A 10157-nucleotide genomic window follows, 5' to 3' on the forward strand; every position below is an offset into this window, starting at 1 on the left:
AATTGAGAAGCAGATATTTTTACATTTTAAATGTGATTTTTTTCCCTCTGTACTAGCTCAGTTATTCTGCCCGTTCTTTTGCACTTTAGCCCATTCATTCGTATACCAAATATCTAATTCCAAACCTCCTCTTTGCTTACTTTTTGGGCTAAAGTTTTTCTTTTTTTTTTTTCTTTTGTTTTTGTTTTTTTGTTTTAGACAGAGTGTCACTCTGTTGCCCAGGCTGCAATGCACTGGGGAGATCTTGGCTCACTGCAACCTCTGCCTCCTGAGTTCAAGTCATTCTCCTGTCTCAGCCTCCCGTGTAGCTGGGACTACAGGTGCCTGCAACCATGCCCGGCTAATTTTTGTATTTTTAGTAGAGACGGAGTTTCACCACGTTGGCCAGGCTGGTCTCAAATTCCTGACCTCAGGTCATCCACCCACCTCAGCCTCCCAAAGTGCTGTGATTACAGGTTTGAGCTACCCCTCCCGGCTTGGGTTTAACTACTTTATTTTATTTTATTTTATTTTATTTTATTTTATTTTATTTTATTTTATTTTATGACAGGGTCTCACTTTGCTGTCCAGGCACCAGTACGATCTCTGTTCACTGCAACCTCGGCCTCCCAGGTTCCATTGATCCTCCCACCTCAGCCTCCTGAGTAGCTGGAACTACAGATGCATACCACCACACCTGGCTAATTTTTGTATTTTGTGTAGAGAAGCGGTTTCACTGTGTTGTGCAAGCTGGTCTCAAACTCCTGGTGTCAAGGGATCTGCCCATCTTGACTTCCCAAAGTGCTGGGATTACAGAAATAAGTCTGGCCTTGGGCATACCTTTCAAGTCAACTTTGACTCATTGTCTTCCTTCAAACACCACATTCGATGATTTGTCAAATAATTAACATTATTCTTGCACAGCTCTTTTGAATCTATCAATTACTATCCACTCATTTGGTACATATTCACTGGGGAGATGCTCTGTGCCAGACACTGTAGTAGGATCAGGTAATTTAGAGAAAGTATAGACACCCTAGACCTCAAAAGAAGACAACATAAATATGGATGAGGGAAGATCTACCTCCAGATTCGCCATTTTCAGCCTTTCTGTCATTTCCAGCTAAATAACTCCTTCAAAAAAAGTCTCAAAATAACTAAGTAACTCTTTCAAACTATTTCAATAATAGCACTCTTCTATATGCTGGATTACCCTTAATTTCCTGGTTATAACATGATCTTACTTTTCTTTTAATTTTTGTCTTTGCCTTCTACCTAAATTTTATTTTGCGTTACGAAGTTGATAGGTCCATTACTGGATGGTGTGGTTCAGTTCTCCAATATGTCTGCTGATTTGTTTTCTCTAAGTCTACCAATTACTGAGAGAGGAGTGTTAGTGTCTGCAACTAATTAGATTTTTCTGTTTTTACCTTGTGCATCCAAATTTGTTTATGAGTTTTGAAGATCTGTGTCCTCATATACATTTGGGACAGTATACCCCTGGAAAATTGACAATCATAATTATTTAGCAGCCCTCATTATTCCTGAAACGTTTCTCTACTTTCAAATCTACTTTGTCTGATTTTATATATATACATCACAGCAGTCTTTGATTAATGCTTGCATGAGGTATCTTTTCCCACTCTGTTCTTTCAATCTGCTATATGACTTTGATTCTTATGTACAAGTGTATTGCAGGTGGCTTTCTTTAGTGAGCATATTTATTTTTAACACATTCTGATGATCTCTGGTTTTTAACTAAAGGATTTAGATTATTTACATGTAATGTTATTACAGATAAGTTTTTAGATAGGTGTATTATTTAATAATTTTTTCCCTTTGTTTTAACTCATCTATGTTCCTCTTTCTATCTTGTTTTGGTTTATTCAAATCTTGTTAGTAAGTGGTCTAGGGTTTACCATATACATATATAACCTTTTACAATATACTTAGAATCAATTTTTCACCATTCAAATTGAATATAGAAACTTCATGAAGAGTTAGACCCATTACACTTACCCTTTTATCTTATGTATGTAGTACATCTAGATACAATGACAACTGCATCAGAGAAATTTACAATTTTTGTTTTCAATCATCAAACATACCTTAAGGATCTCAAGGGAAGAATAACAGTCTGTTAGGTCTACCCAGACATTTTCTATTTCTGCTTTTGTTCCTTCATTGATGATGCTCTAAGTTTCCTTCTGGTATAACTTTTCTTATCTCAAATCTTTGCTAATTCTTTTCCAGCAGTCTTGCGAGGATTGAGAATGTATTTATTTACCTTCCAATGAGAATGCATTTATTTGCCTTTATGCCTGGAAGATACTTTCACTCCACATAGCATTCTGGGTTGATATGTCTTTTTCTTTTGGTACTTACTGAATGTTATGACATTTTTTCTGGCCCCTGTGGTTCCTGATGAGAAATCTACACGCATTCATATGGTATTTTCTCTTTCATTTCCCTTTGGCTGCTTTCAAGTTTGTTTTGTATTTTCTTAGTTTTCAACAGTTTATGATATGTCTTGCTATGGGTTTCTTTGGGTTTATTATGCTTGACATTTACTGAACTTTAAAAATCTGGCTTATATCTTTTGATAAATTTGATACATTTTCAGCCATTAATTCTTCAAAGTTTTATCCCACAAAAAACTCTTTGTCCTATTCTTTCCAGATTACAATAATGTGAATATTGGATGTGTTATTTTTTTATTTTTCCCTGAGCCTCTGTTCAGGGACAAATAAAATCCTCCTTTCTCTCTATAGTTCAGATTGTGTAAGTATTCTTGTTCTGTTTTCAAGTTCACTGACTTTTTCCTTAGTCTTCTGCATTCTGTTATTGAGATCATCCAATTAAGCTTTTTATTTCCCCTAATAGTTTTGTTTAATACATTTTTTTAATTCTTCAGTTAAAATTGGTATTTATATATTCCAAATATTTGGTGAGACTTTCCATTCACTTCACGAATGCTATCCTCTAATTCTAGGAGCATTGTTAAAATAACTGCTTAATGTATGTGTCAGATGATTTAACACCTGTGTCCTCTCAGTATTGTCAAGGATTCTCTTTGCCATGTGAAATAAGTTCTCCCTGTTTTTTCATATGCTGAATATTTTGGGGTTGTAACCTGGACTTCTTTGGGTTATGTAATGAGACACTGTGTCTTGTTGAAATCTTAAGGAAAATATTGCCATTTTTGTTTTTGCAGGCACACAATTGCCTTGTGTTCAAGTTCCAAGTACCAACCAACCTTCCATGTATTGCTATTTCAAAGATAACTCTACTTACAAAGCCTTGACACTACTGTTCAGAGATCTCTGGAGTGTGTGCGACCCAATGGTCAGTGGGGACTGGAAAGTGTGTCATTGCTCAGTTCAGCTCTCAGGCTCTTTTTTGGTAAGTTGTTTGGGATTAGAGCCACTTATTCACAGCTGACAGGTGCGTCCACAAGCTCATGAACAACTTTATGGGTTTGCTTTCTATAGTATCTGCCCAGGCACATTCTAGTTACCAGACACATCCTGGTTTCAGTCCTCTCACCAGAAAGCCGGGGCTGTATTTACCCAAGTGGCACTTTTCACAATCATCTCACATTCAAGCTGCATGCAGAAACAGGGAGAAAAGAGCAATTGTGTATGTCCCTTGGTTTCACAGCTCCTTGAAGAAACAGAAAATTAATTACACGGTAGATCTACACTGTGCTGAATGCCAGGAGGGAGCCGTCACCAGTCCTGTATTGTTGCTGCTCCTATGTCTTGAACCAAAGCAGTATCCTGCTCTCAGATACTGACTCGGGTTTGGAGACCTAAATAATAAAGCTTGGAGAATGTGGGCATCGATCCCACTACCTCTTGCATGCTAAGCAAGCGCTCTACCACTTGAGCTAATTCCCCACATCAGGGGAGCTTTATTTATCCTTAGTGGGTGGCCTGGAACACAGGTGATTTCAGGGACTTCAGCGCAAAAGCAGGGCTCTACTAAGAGCAGATTTTTTCATTGATGGGCCAGGGCAACAGTGCAGTGTCTACTCATTCTCTGCAAAGAAGGAGGAGAAAAGGGAAGAAGGATAAAGTCACAAAGGGAAAACTCGTGCTACCACAATATCACGTTTAGGGTATTCCAGGACAGAAAAAGGCATGTCCCAGCAAAGGAGGACCTGCCTAGACCTGCCCAGCTAAAGTGTCACTGATTTTTAAAAAATGATTAAATAATTAAAAATGATTAAATGATTTTGTATGAGTGTGTGTGTTGTGTGTGTGGTTATAAAGGTGGGATGGCATTATCACTTGTTCCTTGTAGCTGAGACTGTCGGGGGTTGTGAGATAGTACACATTTCTGAAAGGCAAAAATCTCCTGTTGTTTTCATAACTAGGCCCTTTCAGGAATGAGGCCAGTGTGCTGACCACTGCCCTAGGAAACCCCTGGAGAGTGCTTCTTTCTCTTACATCTGAGATATGGGTTGCCTCCTTGCTAAGGTGTGTCATGTACAAGTTACATGTCCAACTATATGTCAGAACAACAACAACAAAATTACAGAGCAGAGCCATAAAGAATAAGAGACAAGATTATATCAGACTATAAGAATATGTAAAATATTAGAGTATAAGAATTAAAATTGAGCTATGAAGAGATGGAGTAGACATACGTTGGAGAAAACTGGGCTGTTTGTAGGAATTCCTGAGTGAATAAATAAACCTGTTCAATTTAAGTGGAGAGAGAGAGAGAGAGAGAGAGTGTGTGTGTGTGTGTGTGTGTGTGTGTGTCAAATACACATTGAGGGAAGCAGTGATTGAAAAGTCTGGTCACTTAGAGATATGTTGGGAGAGTGGGAGAGTTTTACGAAAACTTAAGAGAAATTGAAAAAATCCCAGGCAAAAGGCTTAAATAATTAAAGCAACATGTTAGAGAAAGGTGTTTAGTTTTGAATGTCAGAGCTTGAACTAAGAAAACAGGAATTGGATTTAAAGGGAAAGAGGTCACAAAGATATTAAAGGATTGAGGTTTACCCACATTTATTGTGTCAGCTCCTGAGGTGGACAGCAGGAGTCTTTCTGCATCGCCAGTGCCCATCACACTTCATGGTGCAGAATACATCCTCTTTAAACACCATAGCATGGATGACAACAGAGGTGAGTGAAAAGGAAGAAAAAAATTCTGGAGACTTTGTGCAGGAAGGATCTACAGTATTTGTCAAGACGTTGAATGGAGAGGTTTGAGGGAGAGGAGACAGAGACACTGGGAAGTCTTGAGCCTAGTGTTGTAGACACAAAAGAGATTCTGAATTAATATCTGATGAATGAATCCACTCATTTATTTGTGTTCGTTATGTGAGTAAATGTTACATGAATGACCTGGTGTGGAGAAAACAGATGGTGAGACTATGTGCTAAAGTAAAGCAAGAGTTCATGGGTTTTTTATTTTATTTTTTTTTAATTTAGAAAAAAATCTGCTTTTCATATCTGGTTTTCCTATTTAAAGCTATGTGATTTGAGGAAAATGGTTTAACTCCTCTGAGCTTTAGTGTCATCTACAAAATTTGGATAATGCTACTGAGGGAAGCTGAAAAGTCATATCAACAAACTTATATAAAGAATAATAAACATTCAGTTCCATTTCCCATGTGTGGTGCTGAAAAAGTCCTTGTATGCGGGATATTGTCCACCTTTAAGGAACCTGCTTTCAAGAGCTGATGAGGGACTTTTTCTTAGTGCATTTCTGTTGTCACTAACTGTTTTGCTCATTTAATTGGCACCACAAGTCTCTTTGAACATCAAAATAAAATAAAGATTGTGAAGGAATAGAATACAAACACATAGTAAGGTGAGATTTGCACAACAGTATATAGTAAAGCATTTGTGCCTGATTCTTTTTGCATTCTCTTTGAATCATTTTCAGCCTTTATTCTAAGTCTCCAATTATTGTCATCCTTCTCCCAACAAGATTGTTTCTCTCCACCACGGACATTCTGGTCAGGCTCTCTGCTTAACTATCTTGACCTCCTGAACACTCTCTTTGTACTGATAACCTGATTTTTGTTCAAATGATGCTCTTCCATAGCAGGGCTTCCTGCTTTACCTAAAGAGCATTCAATTTTTCAAGCCATTTAGGGCCCTTTCCTCACCCAGGGTCTATGTGAAACCTTAGAGGGAAGGCTGTCCTTTCCAGGAAGAGAACCCTGCTAGGTTTTAACCTCTATCTGTAAATCCACTGGGGTAACTGGGATTAGCTTAGATTAGCAACTGGGGTTAGCTCAGTTACTCCAGAGCTTGCTCTCTGAGAACTGGATGGTGCTGCTACTTCCCATAAAGGCTGAATAAAAACAGGTATCTGCAGGCAGGAGAAAGTGCTATGGTCATTGCTGGAAGATTCCTTCTGACCATTGGCTATCTCTCTAACCTGATGAGAGAAGGGTGACAAAAATCAGAGACTTGAAAAACAGGCCAAAAAAAAAGGACTCAAAGGAATTGTAAAAGAATCATGCACAAATTCTTACTTAGATTCTTTTATCCAAATCCATTTTGTCTGAAAAATAATACCTTAGTATGTGTCTGTATTCTATTCCTCCATAATCTACTTTATTTCATTTTAATGTTCACAAGAAGCTGGATGCTATCTACCAAATGAGCAAATCAGCCACGACAACAGAACTGCACTGAAACCTGTCATCGGATATTGATACAGTCAAGCCCCTCATGAGTGCCTATGATACAAATTCAATGTGAGAGGCCAGTTTTCCATAGGGAGAAGGCAACCAAAGCAGTAGCTAATACTTGCTGAGCAGTTCCTATTGGCCAGATCCATCTCTAGGTGCTGAGATTCAGCCAGAGAATCCCACAGTCCTCATTTTTCATATGAAGAAACCTGTGAGGGATTGACCACCCCAGTCCTCATGTATCATCAGTTTTCCAACGAAGCCAAGTAGCCTTCTGTGCAAAAAGCTCTCCCAACCCCCAGATGCCTTGATGGTAAAAGTACTCTGATGACAGTGTTAGAAAAACGTGGGCACAGGTGTTCTGGCAAGATGACTAGAAGAAGGCAAGGCTAAAGTTGTCAAGGTGACAGAGTCCCTGATTGTCCTCCTGAAAGCTGAATGTACCACCTCATGTGTACATGTGTATGTGTGGATGCATCTGTGTATGTCTGTGTGTACACACATATACACATATATCTACAAATCCATGTGTGTATGCATGCATGTGTGTACACGTTTATGCACACATGTATCTGTATACATGTATTATGTGCACAGTATGCAGGTGTACATGCATGTGTGGGTGCATACATGTGTAGATGTAGATGTGCATGTATACATGCATGTACATATGCATCTACATGTATGTCTAAATGTATGTATGCATGCATGCAGATGTGCGCTATACATGTGTGTACATGTATGCGTGTGTGTATCATGCTTGTAGTCATTTAGTTACACATGCATAATGCTCGCATGTACACGTGAACACACATGTGTGTTATACATGTGTGCACATGTGTGCACATGCATCTACACATGTGTGTATGTACACGTGTACACACATGCGCACATGCATCTGTGTGTATGCATGTGTGTACAAGTGTCTGCATATGCATGTCTGCAGGCATACATGCATGTGTGTGTGCATGCATGCGTGTCCATGTATGTGTGCACAGAATTTTTGCATGTTTGTGTGTAGGTATTCGTGTATGTATAAATGTGCACGTGTGTTTGCATGTATGTGTTTAAACATGTAAACAGGTGTGTATACAGGTGTGTATTTATGCATGTGTGTATACACATGTATGATTGTGTGTATGTGTATGCACATATACATATACATACATGTTTGCATTGTGCTCATGTGTGCCTACATGTATGTATATATATGCATTATGTGTGTATGGACGTATGCATGTGCACGTATGTGTGTGCTTGTGTGTACGTACATCTGTGCACACATGTTATTTATGTGTGTACATGCATGCATTTGCACACATATTTGTGTGTGCGTGTGTGCACATGCATGTGTGTAGGCATGTGTGTGCATGTGCACACACATGTATGGACATGTGTATTCGTGCATGCCAGTGTACATGCATGTGTGCACACATGAATGTGTAGGGGTGTACGTATGCTGTATATGTGTATGTAAGTATGCATGTATGTATGTACACAAAATCTGTTTGTATGTACACCTAGATCTGTATTAGTCAGGGTTCCCTAGAAAGACAGAACTAATAGGATAGATGCGTATATGAAGGGGAGTTCATTAAGAAGTATTGACTCATACAGTCGGAAGTTGAAGTCCCACAATAGGCCATCTGCAAGCTGAAGAGCAGGGAAGCCAGTCCGAGTCCCAAAACCTCAAAAGTAGGGAAGCCGACAGTGCAGCCTTTAGTCTGTGGCCAAAGGCTCAAGAGCCCCTGACAAACCACTGGTGTAAATCCAAGAGTCCAAAAACTGAAGAACTTGAAGTTCAATGTTTGAGGGCAGGGAGTATCCAGCATGGGAAAAAGATGAAGGCCAGAAGACTCAGCAAGTCTTCTTTTTCCAAACTCTTTTGTATGTATGTATGTATACATGCATGTTTTTAATATTTATACACATGGAATCATTTAGGATATTATTAGGTCTGGCTTCTTTTATATCAACTTTCCATTATGTTTTTAAATTCCATCTATGTTGTTGGATGACCACTTGCCTGATATTGTTCATTGCAATACAGACTTCCATGTATGAACATATCACAGTTTGTATAACCATATTGCCATTGGTAGCTATTATATTGTATCTATCCTTCAGTTATTACAAATGATGCCACTCTAAACATTCTTGAATGTGTATCCTGGTACACATAAGCATGCATTTTCTATACAAAAATGAGTGGAATTGAAACCATCTTTGCAAAAATTATGACTGTGAGAAAAATCTAACATAGCTGACTATCTTGCTTCTAACTTTACAAACTGTTCTTGTTCATTCCTGGGCATAGGCCAAGCTAACTATGGAGGAATTCATAGTTTAATTTTAAAACAAAGATAATAACAGCTGCTTCCCAAAAGTAACCCCTCCCTGCTAAGGGACTGAAACTACCTTTGTAAAACTAACAGATTAGGCATAAGGTTAAAATTATGGTTCAGGAATAATGTACCTGGAAGTCACAAGATTTGTAGCCTCCTCAGTTGCTCCTATAGATAACATCACTACTGTAAAGCCTAAGATAGGTGTTTGGCGTATTTTTTAGACCCTGTATTTTGAGGGACTAGCTGATGTCACCTGGACAGGTAACCCATTAAAAAACAAACAAACAAGCAAACAAACAAAAAAAAACTGCCAGCCTGACCAACATGAGGAAATTCTATCTCTACTAAAAATATAAAAATTAGCGAGGCATGGTGGTGTGTGCCTATAATCCCAGCTACTCAGAAGGCCGAGGCAGGAGAATCGCTTGAACCCGGGAGGTGGAGGTTGCAGTGAGCCGAGATCATGACATTGCACTCCAGCCTGGGTGACAGAGCGAGACCCCGTCTCAAAAACAAAAACAAAACAAAACAAAAATTGGCTCAATGGGTCTTATGAACCCCTGATCCAGGAACTGACTCAGTGCAAGAAGACAGCTCCAACCCCCTATGATTTCATCCCTTACCCAACAAATTAGCATTCCCCAGTCCCTACCCCCTGTCTACCAAACTATCCTTGAAAAACTCTGGCCTCCAAATTCTCAGGGAGGTGGATTTGAGCATTATCTTTCATCCTTCCACTTGGCTGGCCCTGCAATTATTAAATTCTTTCTTTGCTGCAAAACCTGCTGTTCTCACTGCATTGGCTTTTCTGGGCAGCAGACAAGAAGAACCTGTCAAATGATTACAGAATTACTGGTAAGAAAAGTATCTTCAACTAGATACTGCCACACTCTTTTCCAAATTTACTGCATTAACTTGCACTCACAGTAGCTGTATATTAGTGTTTTCGTTGCTCCACTTAGTTGAAGTCACTGTAATGTTTCTCGTTGTGATTACTATGCAGGTTCTCAAATCATTTCCCTGTTTATTTCATTTTAATCTGTTGATTGTATTTTAATGTATACACTGTATTGTAGCCTCTGAAGTTATCTTAAAAACACAATTTTCTTTCTGTGGTGCCACTGTTTACAACCCTTCAAGCATTCCTAATGTTGTCTTAAAAGTCAAAGCTT

General features: G+C 38.8%; 1 non-coding gene across 1 annotated transcript; it reads right to left on the reverse strand.

Annotated features, from left to right (window-relative positions):
* Positions 1 to 3805: 3805 nt before the first annotated feature.
* TRNAA-AGC lies at positions 3806 to 3878 on the reverse strand. The gene has a single exon. It is a non-coding gene; the product is annotated as a tRNA-Ala (tRNA).
* Positions 3879 to 10157: the final 6279 nt, after the last annotated feature.

Source organism: Piliocolobus tephrosceles, chromosome 5 (assembly GCF_002776525.5).
Source record: "Piliocolobus tephrosceles isolate RC106 chromosome 5, ASM277652v3, whole genome shotgun sequence".
NCBI classification, from domain to species: domain Eukaryota; kingdom Metazoa; phylum Chordata; class Mammalia; order Primates; family Cercopithecidae; genus Piliocolobus; species Piliocolobus tephrosceles.